We start from the raw sequence: 14,434 nt of genomic DNA on the forward strand, positions 1-14,434 counted from the left end.
TGTAACAAAGATGATACAGAGTATACTGATATACGGAGAATTCACTAATTATATTGAAATCCTGCATTTGTTGCGGACTACTGAGATATGTCTCTACGAAGACCCTAGTATAGTGAAGGGATGATATGTTATATGATATTTGTGCCTACAGGCCTTGCATTCTGGTTCATTGGTGTGGTGTAGTTACCCGTGTATCCGTATTTGTTAATTTTAGTTTATCTGGCTAACGGTTAATAAAACGAAAAGAATAACAGAATAATTGTATGTTTAACGATTGGAAACAACTATATGTGATTCGAATGATATAAAAATGTGTTTGATGATTCTGATAAAATGACATAGAAATTGTATTGTACAGGTTGAAATGTTAAAAGACTCGTAATTGACAAAATCACCTTATTGTTGTGATATGTGAAAATGGGAAAGTTAGTAGTTATCTAATTTTTTATGTTAATTTTGAATCGAGGTGAGTTTGTTTTTTAAATCTATTAACTTACTAAGCATTCAAAATGCTTACTCTATCTGCTTTATGTTTCTGTAAGGGTCATTTTGTGGAACGCATCAATTGGATTACCTCAAAGCTCACACTATCTAGCTTCTAAATCAGTAGACTTTTAAACATTCTGGATTCAGTTATGTGTTATGTATATAGGTAATGTTACGTTTATGTGTGTCCTTTGACTTAGGTGGTATGGATCCTAAATGTGACTTGAATTTTTGAATGATATGTTATGAACATAAATATAAATGTTGGAAATGTCTTAGGCTATATTTGTAGCATTTGAATAACAATGTTGAGAATGGACTAGTTGAGTTAGATGATGGACATGAATGGTATTAAATGTTTGAGTAAATGGTGATTTCTTATACAGATATGGTTGGAAAAGTACCTATTTGATGCTCAATGGTTTGATTGAATTTGTGAATGGTCAATTGTATGTTTGGTGAATTTGTCATACATTGAATTAAGCATACTTAAGTTGATATGGATTGTGTAGGTAAAGTATATGTTGAATGCCAAGTAAAATATGATGGAATTATGGATTGAGGAATGGATGATTTGTAGTATATTATTATGGTTTGAGTTGATTTTATGCAGGTTGAAGTGTGCCTAAGGCATCATTTGTATTTGGTTTTTGGTTTGAACATGAAAATATACCAAAATGTGATTTTTTACCTTCTGGAAAAAAGTATCGATACTTTACCAAATGAATAGGATTTTAAAATGACAGAATGCCAATTTGGTATTGATACCAATATAAAGTATTGATACTTTATCCAGGTATCGGTACAAGTTGGCTTGTCTATAAAATTTTGAAAATTGCAGAATGTCAAAATCATATCAATACCCAATTTAGTATCGATACTTCTAATAGGGATATTGGTACATTATTCGAAGTATCGATACTTGTATATTTTACTGGATTTTTTGAAATACCAAAGCTGAAAGCGGTATTGGTACCTAATATTGGTATCGATACCTATCTCAAACTCTGAAAAGTTTTCAATGTGGTCATTCTTCATGCTCAGGTCAACTTAAGAGCTTTCGTAAGCTGGATTGAGTTTTAGTTTTGTTTGTAAATCATATTGTTCATGGATTTATGAAATAAATTAGTGTTTAATGGAATCTTGAGTTATTAATTGAATGTGATTTGCTCCGGTAACTACGATGGCATTTCGTAGCTCAGATTTGGCAACCGGGCCGGGTATGGGGTGTTACAATTGTGAATGATGTTATATACTGTAGAAGTCGTATACCTAATGCACCAGCTTTCAGTTCCTTATCTATTCAAACTTAGGCTTTTACTTACATCAAAGTATATGAGTCACACATACATAGTCCACCATCCACTCAGGATTAAGGTATGTCACACTATGAACATCAAAAGTGATTAAATCCATAGACGGATTTAGAATCTATTCTACTTGGATCCTATTTGATGCACTTTCAGTCCAATCAATCACATTTATGTCCCTATCTTCTAGAGTCATTTGCTCCGATGTCCAAGACAAAGCATCTCCCTAATTGACTTGATAAACGACATATTAGTCTTTTAATCGATTTGCTCATTTTTTATTTGACCAAGGACATGTTTAGGTTCGTCTACTAATATAAGTTGTCTTTTCGTGTTACGATCCGACCACGTAATAGCACTTATTATTAGTTAAACATTAGACAACTAGTGAGCTAATAGTTTCTTCCATTTTGCTTTGCATGCAAAAAAATTAAAGACAATATACAAAATATATTAATGTAATTCATGAACAATCTTTCTAACAAATCTGATTGAAAACATTTAGGGCATCAGATCTAACATCTTCACCCTCCAATTTACTAGGGTTCAACCTTAGGGGGTTGCTTAGAGCCATTTTTGGAGGTTGTTGAAGATCATACTTCAAAGGGTTTAAAATGAAATCGAGTTTTCATCACCATTGGTTGTTTTTATTCTTCAATGGGGACAACCTTTCCATCATCCATCTTATTTTTGTTTTCATGCTTTCAATATTTTTTCCATCTCACCCTAATATTTATTTTTCTTGATTATGCTTTGTTTTTCTCTTTATTTCCATTATTTCTATTTTTTGTTACTTTTTCCAAGTTAGATATGAATCTTTCTTTAATCGAACACTTGAATATGAACTTGGTCCACTGTCCCTTATCAAAACTACTTCTATTAGGGATACAAACTTCTTGTATATGATCTCTTTTTGTAAGTACCTAATCTCTATCCATTCCCTTTCCTTAGTCACCCCTTGAGCTAATCATGCGTCCCCATACCTACTAAGCGTCTGTTAAGAAGTGTGCTAGGGGTGAATCCCCTAGTACAAATTTGTCCCCTTCCTTAACCAGTTTCTTCAAAATTAATAATGCCATTGACAAGTTTAATACCTACTTCATTACTCGCAATATTCAAATATCTTATCCCTTAGACCTTAAATTTATCTCAGACCAACTAGATTTTAAGTATCTTGACCAATTTCGTGATTGGGGTTGGTTACTTTGTCTCAAAATTAGGGGCGTTTGTTACGAAAACTAGGTTCACACTTTTTACTCCAATGCCAAATTCAATTATGGTGATGATGGTCGAACCATCATTTTTGTCTCCTCATATGTTAGGTAGAAGAAGTTAAGGTTTCTCCCTCTATCCTCGTGAAACATCTTTCCATTTCGAATGAGGGTGATGGAAACAACAACAGTCTATTCCCTTCTGACCTTATCACCCCTCATTACTATGTTGGTGATCTAGACTTGCATGATAGGAGCCTCCATCTTATTTTCACTTGGATAGTGTTCCCTTCCAATAAACATTTTGGGTTTAGAAATTTGAACTATAGGATGTGTTTTTGTTTACATACCAATAATTACCTTAACCTCGCTAATATAATCTTCTTTAAAACCGTCAAGGTTGTTTGTCCTTCGGTGTCTAGCAAAAAAACTCTTAAGTATGGCACATTCCTTTCTCATTTCTTCTAGTCCCTCAAGTTAAAAGTTAGTTTTAACCTCAATCTAGCCATTACTTCCTTTCTTAATGTGTCGGTTGCCCATAGTTGTGGTTGGATCAAAAGCAAAGGTGTAGTTAGGTATTTCGAGTGTGTCAAAAAGAAACCACCAGTCAACAAGAGGAAGGCGCGCAACAAAAAGATACTCCTCAGCCTCCAGTTGCGGATATACCCTTTTTGGCACCTCCTCCATTTTTGTGCACCCTTGCACTTTTCAATGCTATTCATAGGTTGTCATTGCATGTTGATGCTCACTTTGATGCATTAATAGTCCATGTTAGTGATCAGTGCAATCTCTTGGAGGATTACATCATGGATCTTTCCTCTCGATTTCCTCCGCCTTCGATTGCCTAACTTGTTCTGTTAGATTGATATTATCATGGTTGTTTGTTTGAGATATTTAATACTTTTCTCTAATTATGTTTGATGCATGATACTTTGGATTTTTTTAATTTCGTTGCTATACGTTTGCTACTCAATTATGATTTGGATGCCTTGAGCTTTATTAATTGTCTTTTGTTTCTACTTCATTTATTTCTAATTTGCATGTGTTTTTTTTTTGCTTTGTTTTATTTTACTTTATATCCTTTTCTTATGTTTTATCTACTTTTTTAATCCTCCCTTAGTTTTTAAAATGCATGCTTCTCTTTTATATTACAAAAAGGGAGAAGAAAAGAAAAGTTTGTAAATGATTGTACTTTTATACAAGCCACACGATTTGAAATTTAAAAATTGATTTTTCAACTAACTTTGAAACGTGGTTTCATTATTAAAAGTTGAAAATCAATTCAATTTTTTTAAAATGGGGCTTAACTTGAAAATAACATTTGAATAAGGGGAGATATCAAATGTTTTCAATGATTTTGTTATATAAAAAAGGGGAGATTGTTAGCCTTAGGTTTTCAAATGTTTTGATATAACAAAGTCAAACATTAAATTCTCACTTAGTCAAATTTTGAAATAAATTGATTTAACCTTGTAAAATTATTTTCAAGTGCATGAGTATAAAAACTCATCAAATGACTAAAATGGCAAAATTCCTTTAAAAACATTGTTTCAAGTTAATTTTTACTTTATTAGAATATTTCTACCGATACAAGTGCATACTTGTATCGATAGAAGTAAGTCATAGAGCACCCCAACCATTCCTCTAGACTTGCACCAATACTAGGGGGCCTTCTACCGACACATTTACAGTTGTATCGATATTTGGGAGGAGTTCTAATGATACAAGTAAGCCAATGAGCTTTTTCGGGTTCCCCTACACCTTCCACTGATACAACTATCAGTATAAGCCTGAACCCTTGAAACCTTCAGACTTCTACCAATACAAGTGTTTTTCTATCAATACATCAGGCTCCAACAGTCACATTTTTTAAGACTTCTACTGGCACAAGTCCACTTGTATCGATACAAGTGGTTTGCAGTCTACAATTAATGTTCGAATTTAAGACTACCACTACTCTAATTTACTTCCAACATCCTCCAAAAGTCCCCAAGGTTTTTATAAGGCATAAATACAAGTCAATATCTCCATATTGAAGACAAGAAAGAAATTTGTAGAGTCAATTGTACAAAATCTAATATTTTCGTTAATATTCTCTTTGTTCTTTATACACACACTTAAGCATCTATCTCTTTCATTCTTCCAAGTGTTGTATTGTCATTGAGTGAGCTTAATTGTTGTAATATCTTCCTTTGAGAAGTGTCTTTAATCATTATTCTTATTCCTGTCTTTGTAAGAGTTTGCTTAAGGTTTTGAGTAGAAAACTTTAAGGAAATGACTCTATCTTACCTATTGAAAATATAGTGTTTTGTTCAGGTTAAACCTCATCCTTGAAAGGTTCAAATCTAGTGAATTTTGGAATTCCTTAGTTGTGGAGAATCTCTATTTTTTGTCATATTTTTTAAAAGTTTTTAAAACACCAATTGACCCATCTTGGTGATTATTGAGCCTAACATAATGTTAAGAAAATAATGACATAGTAACAGAAACTCTAATTTTGTTGGTCAATAACATTAGAAAGTCTAAGAAAATCAAAGAATCTTGTTTGAATAAAACAATAAAAATAAAAAAAGGGTAAAATAGAAATAAAATAGAAAAAACAAACGGATTCACATATCCCTAGTATTCAACAAGTATTTTGTTAATTTAAGGAAAACATGGAAAAGGAAGAACAAACTAATTAAATACTCAGCCAAAATTGGGGAAGAAATCTTTGAGAAGGCAAAAAGCGTTGGGAGAGAAGATGAACAATTCATAGGTTGAGTAATTCTGAAATGCAATCATGCATGGTTTTTATATATACCGTCCATGCCAAAAATAGGAAAAGTATAACAATAAGAAACAATAACGTTGGAATAGAAAATTTGATTCTGCTAGTTAATAACGTTAGAAAATCTAAGAAAATTAAGGAACCTTGTTTGACTAAAATAGGAAAAAAAAATAATACAGAAAAAAAAAACAAATCCGCTTATCCTCAAGGATTCAACAAGCAGATTTATTAACTGAAGGAAAACAAGAAACAAGGAAGAACAAAGCAATAAAATACTCAACTGGAATTGAGGGAGAAAGATTTGAGAAGGTAGAAAGCTTTGAGAGTGAAGATGAATAATTTACAAGTTGTGTGATTCTGAAGTACAGTCATGCATAGTATTTACAGGTACAATGCATGCCAAAAATAGGAAAAATATAACGTTGAGAAAATAATAACGTTGGAACAAATAATATGATTCTACTGGTTAATAACGTTAGAAACCTGAGAAAATTCAGGAAGTTTGTTTGACTAAAATAGTAAAAAATTAAAAAAAAAACGAAAAAAGCAAACAAATTTGTGTATCCCGTAGGATTCAACAAGTATTTTAAAGAAAAACTGAGAATAAAGAAGAATAAACCAATTATATACTCTGCTAAAATTGGCAAAAAAATTTTGAGAAGATAGAAAATATTGATAGAGAAGATGAATAATTCACAGATGGAGTGATTTTGAAGTGCAGTTACATATGGTATTCATGCCGAAAATAACGTTGGAACAGAAAATGTAATTCTGCTGGTTAATAATGTTAAAAATCAGAGAAACTTAGAAAAACCGTAGTTGAGCCTAGTATCACGCGCAAGGGTGGAAAATCTTCCCGTTTGAACTAAATTGAGATGGATTCTTGTGTGCTGGTGCCCATTCTCCTATTTTGGACTCTAATAAGTTGATTGTAAAACAATACTATATACAACATATATATCTGAAAATGTTTCTTCAAAGGGCTTGGGATACGTTAAAAAACTCCCAACACCTTTTCCTCTTATTTCCATGTCACATTCTTCTCTATAATCATAACAGCAATTCAAGGTGTCGGCATATCCACCCAAATTCAGAACCTCCAAATGAGTTTCTGGCTCATATTTAATAGTTTTTGAAACCGACTGTTAGGATGGTCGGCTCCATCACCAGCTGTTTGAATAGTTTTTGTTTTTTTCTATTTAAAGTTTAATTCAAATTGTTCAATAAACTTGTTTTATCAAATATAAAATTTTTATTTTTATTTATTTTCTAATTAATTGTTTTTATCACATAAATCTTTTTTCAAAAAAAACATTATGTAAATGATTTTCATGTTAGCATTTTAACGAAAAGGTTTGATCATGCAGACTAAATTATTAATTTAAAAATTAAATTCTATTTGATTAAAGTAAAACATTTAAATTCTCAATTTCATAAATGGAAGATATGAAATTCAAAATTAAATCCTTAAATCACAATAAACTTACCCTAAACTCGATTTTTAATAAAAATAACTAAAAATGTTTAAATTCAATTAAAAAATAACAGATAATGTCATATTTGGTATCTATACTTTTATAAAATATTGAAATATCTAATGTGATACTTGAACTATTTATTTGTGTTTTATTTGGTACTTGTACTTTCATAAAATGCTTGATGTGGTATTTGTATTTAAAAAATGTCTAATGTGATACTTGAACTATCAATTTATGTATTATTTGGTACATGTACTTTCATAAAATGTCTAATGTGGTACTTATACTTTGAAAATGTTCAATGGGTGCCTAAACTATCAATTTGTGTATTATTATGGTACCTAAAGTTAACACCCTTAGTAAATGCTAAACCACTCAATGAAAATTTGACAGATGGATTTTTTCTAAATCACCAATTCCACATGGATAATATAAAATTATATGAATTATATGAAAAAATAAATTAAAAAATAACTAAAACTAAACAACATACGTTATACAAGTAAAAAATTCTCAAAATTTATGTTTTTTACTTGACTTATTAAACTTGAATGAGAGGTTGAATAACTTGATTTTGACTACCATTTTATTTTTTATGTTTATTTATCTTTTCACATAATATTATATTATCCATGTGAAATTGGTGATTTGGAAAAAATCCACATGTAGAATTTTTATTGGATGGTTTAGCATTTACTATGGGTGTTAACTCCAAGTACCATAGTGATATACAGATTGATAGTTCAGGTACCACATTGAACATTTTCAAAGTATAAGTACCACATTAGAAATTTTATGAAAGTACAAATACCAAATAATATACAAATTAGTAGTTTAGGTACATTGGATATTTTATGAAAATATAAGTTTCAAAAAGTACAAGTACCACATTGAACATTTTATATAAGTACAAATACCAAACATAACATTATCCCTTCTAAAAATAATAGTTTTATTATTATTTTTACATAGTAAATTAGACTGAACAAAATCGTCTTGATGTTAAAAACTCTAAGCTCAAGCCTAGGCCAAAATGGGCTAATATGACCGGACCAAGTAGGCTGCCTGTCCCATGAGCACCTAGGCAAAGACCGTTCTCAAAATTCCTAAACTTTACTTTTAGGTTAAATTTTGTGATTAGTCCACATAATATGTGTAATTTATGGATTTAGTCACTATATTTTAAGTTGGTTGTTTTTAGTTCCTAAACTTTTAGAATTTTTTAAATTTCAATAATGACCAAACAAACATCATTGAATTCATTAAGTTTTACTATTTTCAAAATCATATGTGGCAAATGTATTATCACATGTGTAACCTATGTCAGCTTGTTATTTATAAAAAAAAAAAAGAGCTAGTTAACGAATTTAATAGCTTTCATTTATGTCAAGACAAAAATTTGAAATTCAAAAAGTATAAGGACTAAGAATGACCAATTGAAAAATATAGACTTAATCTACAACTTTATGCAGAGTACCACACTAATAACATAATTTAATCAAATGGATTTAATTGATATCATTTGGGTTAGGATTGAAATTTCAAAATTTAAAACGTATAGGGGCTAAATCCACACCTTATGCATAGTATAGAGGCTAATAGCATAAATTGACCTTAGTTTCATTTTGTTTGATATCTATATATTTATTGGATAATTATATTTGTTTTAATTATCTATACTATATATAATGACTAAGTTGGTGTTACAAGTCAACTTGAAACCAACTCGATCAAAAAATTTACTCAAAAATAATTTAATGAAGTAATAAATATTAATATAATGATGTTTTATCTATAACTATTTTTATATGAAATGTTTAAATAATACAACTAAAAATTAAATGTTTAAGGATTTAGCTCATGATTATTGGTAAGTATTGATTTTACCCCTCTACCTATAATTCAATTATTAAATAAAATTGTTACAAAATATTAAAATTTTCTTTTACGTGCATCTTAATTGTAACATAATCTAGTAAAATTTAAAGTTAATTCTTATAAAAAAATTTATAATCAGTTAATTAGATTAAGAATAATGTAGTTTTGTTCTATATTTTAAGTTAAGTAACCTAATCAACATGCCATGAATAGGAAAAGATTTATCTATATTAATTTTTAAGCTTTTGATTGAGTTAGTGTCACTTTTAATTGGGTCACCAATTCGATTAGAGGTAGTGACCCAATTAGAGAAATTATGGACATACCCTTTCGTAATTAAAATAAGTTATATTATTCGATTTTATTTTTCATTTTTTAAAACCAATAAAAATATGTATATAGTGGAATTTGAACTCGAATCAATCAATTGTCAATCAATTGCATTAATAAAATTTTTAATTTACTACACAGCTAAAACTTTATTTTGATATTTTGATATATTTTAATTTTATTATGCGCATTTTATTACTTCCATCATTTGTATATTTAAACTTTTATATTATTAATAAAACCCTTAACTGAGTTGGTGTCATGAGTTAATCGAGTACCAACTCAGTTAGGAAATGACTAATATATCCTTTTATTAAATGACTACTATTATTATTTTAATGACATTTTTGTCTTTTCATACTTTTATATAGTTTTTAACTAAAAGGAACTAAAATTAACATGTCTAAAAATTGAACCTGTGTTTAATGGATTTATAAATAGATTATTTACCACTACAATAATAATTTTTGAATAAACTTAAAAAAATTAACTTTTAATATAAAATATTTTCTCTCATCAAATTTGTGTATTTATATTATTAATAAAATCTTTATTTGAATTGATTTCATTGTTTATTACATATTATTTTTAAATACAATTTTTATTCAAAATTTATGATTTACGCATACAATAGAATCTCTCTAGTATAATTTAATTTAATTACACCTTTTAAGACGATTTAATTTTATGTTTAATTTAACCCATGTGGCTGTGGTTTACTTCTTCCGGTATATAATAAAAAATGAATCGTCCACAGCAGGATTCGAACCTGCGCAGGCAGAGCCTAACAGATTTCGAGTCTGTCTCCTTAACCACTCGGACATATCCACGCTTAGATTATTTGATTTATAATAAATAAAAGATTATTTCCCCGCTCCTAAGAAAAAGAAAAAAAGGAAAGAAAGACCGTTGCCATTGTGCCAAATTACAAGCATGCTATTACTTAGCTGTTTATTTTAGAAATCTCCATATTTGATAAAATAAATATGTTTTTATACAGTAATAATGTTTAAGTTGAGAAATTTACTAAAGTCTTCACGTGCGTTATCTAATCTCATGTAAACGAAAGAGATATAATTTCGGTGATGCTATCCCAGCCCTTCGTAGTTTGTCTACTAAGTAAAAGAAAGGTTATATTCATTAGATGATAATAATAATGGTAAATTATTAAAATAATCACTTTTGTTTATTTCAAGTTATATATTAGTCAATTTGTTTGAATGTTATATTTTAGTTACTTACGTTATCGTGTTGTACATTTTAGTCACTGAGCCATTAATTGCATTAACTGTATAACAATAGCTAACGTGACATGTTAATCATCATTTCAAATAAAAATTTAGTTAATTTATACAATAGGTCCCTATATTTTTCGTTTTAAGCAATTTAAATTTTTTTCTTTTATGTTCTTTTAACTTTTCTTTTTTTTCATTCTCTTCTGCTTCTTCCTCTGTTTTCCTCCCTTCTCCATTTCTTTGAACGTAGTTTTTCTATGTTTGTCATTTGTCAAAACTAGTCCCTATACTTTTATTTTTTTTGAACAATTTAATTTTTTTCGAGTTAGGCCAGGAAAACATAGAAAAACTACGTTAAGAGAAATGAAGAATGGAGGAAAATAGAGGGAGAAGCAGAAGAGAATGAAAAAAGAAAGTTAAAAGAACATAAAAGGAAAAAGTTAAGTTGCTCAAAATGAAAAAAAAATTTAGGGACAATTATAGAATTTAACCTAAAATTTTTGTTTGAAATGATGATTTAACGTGCCACGTCAGCTTACAGTTACACCATTAATGGTAATTAACGGCTCAATGACTAAAATGTTACAACATGATAATGTAAGTGACTAAAACGTAGCATTTCAAACATAAGTGACTAAAATGTAACTTGAGGCAAATAAAAGTGACTATTTTGGTAGTTTATCCTAATAATAATAAGGTTTAAGGGTGTAAAAAGCCCTTAAACTTTTTCAAAATAAGTAATTAAACCCCCTTCTTTTTGCATTCACTTGGGTACTTGAATTTTCACAATACATCAAAAAGGTCCTAAAACTTTTTCAAAAAAAAAAGCACTTATCCCCCACTTTTTTTGCATCCAATTGGGTACTTGGACTTTTGAAATGCATCAAAAGGCCTTCAAACTTTTCAAAAAGCAATTAATTCCCTGCTTTTTCCCCCTCAATTGGGTACTTAAATCACCCTAAATTTTTTTCAATAAAGTCACCACGTGTCATAACCACAGCGTGACATGTGGTAAAAATGATAAAAAATAAAAATCAATAAAGTTATAAAATGATAAATTTTAATAAAAAATAAAAATAGATTTAGAATTTATTAAAAACTAGAAAAAAAATTATAAAAATTGTAAAAAAAATTATAAAAAATGTAATTTTTTCTAAAATCATAAAATAAAATATATAAAATATTTAGAAATATGGAAAAATTAAAAATTTAAAAGTAATAAAAAATTATTAAAATGCAAAGAAATAAAATTGTAAAAAAAATTATAAAATTACGTACTAAAGAAGCATTTATAATATTTCTATAACTTTTATTGACTGTATTTTTTTTATCATTCTCCCACATAACATATTGCGGAATATGGTTAATTGAAAAAAAACTGGGGTCATTACTTTATTGATCAATGATTTTAATGTAAATTTTAATTTTTAATTTTATGATTTTTTTTAAATATTTTATATTAATTTTTATTTAATTTTTTTTTTTTTTAAAATTAAAATATAACATTTATAACACATCAGGTTGTGATACGGGGTGGCTTTAACTGAAAAATTAGGGACAGTTAACTTTGACGGTCAACTATTAAAGTTAATGGTCAAAGAGTCTTTTTGATGCATTTTATAGTTCAGTATCCAATTGAGTGTAAAAACAAAGTAGAGGCTTAATTTTTTTTTTAAGTTTGAGAGCCTTTTTGATGCATTTTGAAAGTTCAAGTACCCAATTTAGTGCAAAAAAAAAGCAGGGACTTAATTGCTTTTTAAGGTTTTTTTTACACCTTAAGCATAATAATAATAATAATAATATAATAAATACGATTTTCGAAACTCTTGAGTTAACGAGATACTTTTTATTTTCTATCATATTACCAAATTCACATTTTGAAGTAAAATAGAAGTTGTCATAATTATAATTAAATAGAAGTTGTGATAATTATTATACATTTAAAATATTATAATTTAATTTATATTTATTAGTTAAAAATATTGTATTAATTTTAAAATTGAGTTATTACTTAAATAAAACTCTAAGTATAAATGTAAACAAAAAAAAAAGTTGTCCCTAATTATAATTTAAATTACAATTATTAGTTAAAATTTTTTATGTAAAAGTTGTGCTAATTTTATTTATATAAATTAGAGTTATTCTTTAAATAGAATTTTAAGTACCTTAATTATCACTTAGTTAATATATTAGAGTTAATTATGTTAATCAACAATAGTTTGAATAATGTTATTTTGCATTAATTGCATAAAGTAAAACTATAATTTTGTTAAAAATGCTTTAATTATGATTTGGAAATTTCTATTATAATGTTTGAGTTGATAAGTTAATACATTTTAATTATATTCAATATTTCAAATAAAAATATTATTTTATATTAATTAATGTAATTAAACTTATAATAGTTAAAAAATACACGTAAACTCACATGCAACGCATGTGACATTAAAAGTTTGTAATAATAAAGAATGGTGGTTGTTTTACTTAAACTTCAAATAATGGGCACCAAAAAGGTGAGACTAATCAGTGAAACAGGTTAGGCCTTCTTCACACCCTACCCTAATAAAATATTTGGATAATGTACTTGTACTTTAAAAATGTATAATGTGATACCTAAACTGTTAATTTGTATTTTTTGGTACCTGTACTTTCATAAAATGTCTGATGTGGTACTTGTACTTTAAAAATGTCCAATATGGTACCTGAACTAGAGGTGTTCATGGGCCGGGTCGGGCCGAGTTCGGGCTGGGCCAATAAAAAATTGGCCTGAGCCTAGGCCCAGGCCCAGCCCGGCCGAAATATGGGCTGGATTTTGTCCAGGCCCGGCAGGGGGAAAATTCCTAAGCCTGGGCCCGACCCGGCCCGGCCGCATTTTTTAAATAAACACCAAAAAAATTTTAGAAATTAAAAAAAGTATTTTTAAAAATAATTTTTTTAAAAATAAAAAAATATATTTATTATATTTGGGCCGGCCCGGGCCGGCCCGGGCTAAAAAAGTGGTACCGAGGCCCGGCCCATTTTCTAACGGCTCATTTTTTTGCCCAAGCCCATATATTGGGCCTATATTTTTACCGCAACCCCCATATTTCGGGCAGGCCGTCGGCTGGGCCGGGCCAGGCTGGGCCGCTCGACCATGAACACCTCTAACTTGAACTAATATTTGTGTATTATTTGTACTTGTACTTTCAAAAGTCTAATGTGTACTGATTTAAAATGTCTAATGTGATACCTAACTATCATTTGAGTATTAATTCGGTACGCTGTACTTCATAAAATGTCTAATGTAATACTTATAATTTAAAATATCATGTGGTACTTAAACTATCAACTGTGTATTATTATATACTTGAAGTTAAGCCCCTCAGTAAATGTTAAACCAACAATGGAAATTCATACATGGATTTTTTTCAAATCATCAATTCCACTTGGAAATGTAGCATTATTGAAAAAGATAATTTAAAAAAATAAATAGCTTGTAACACCCCATACTTGGTCGCAATCCGCTGGAAGCGCCAATGTTACAAGAATGCCTTACAAAAAGTAGTAAACCCGGAAGCCACTTCCATCATGTAAATTTACTCACATAATAATTTGTTAAGATCAAATAATACGAGACAATTAAGTCTATGTTTTAATATGCATTACCAAAAAAAAAGCAAAACCTAAGGTGCTCAATCAAGCTTACCGAAAGCCTTTAAACCTGGCGTCGAAACCCAAATTCGGAACCATTTTGAAA

The 14,434-nt window shown here is 29.0% G+C and overlaps 1 non-coding gene across 1 annotated transcript; it reads right to left on the reverse strand.

Annotated features, from left to right (window-relative positions):
• Positions 1-10,211: 10,211 nt before the first annotated feature.
• Positions 10,212-10,293, reverse strand: TRNAS-CGA (transfer RNA serine (anticodon CGA)). Its single transcript has one exon. It is a non-coding gene; the product is annotated as a tRNA-Ser (tRNA).
• Positions 10,294-14,434: the final 4,141 nt, after the last annotated feature.

Source organism: Gossypium hirsutum, chromosome D03, assembly GCF_007990345.1.
Source record: "Gossypium hirsutum isolate 1008001.06 chromosome D03, Gossypium_hirsutum_v2.1, whole genome shotgun sequence".
NCBI classification, from domain to species: domain Eukaryota; kingdom Viridiplantae; phylum Streptophyta; class Magnoliopsida; order Malvales; family Malvaceae; genus Gossypium; species Gossypium hirsutum.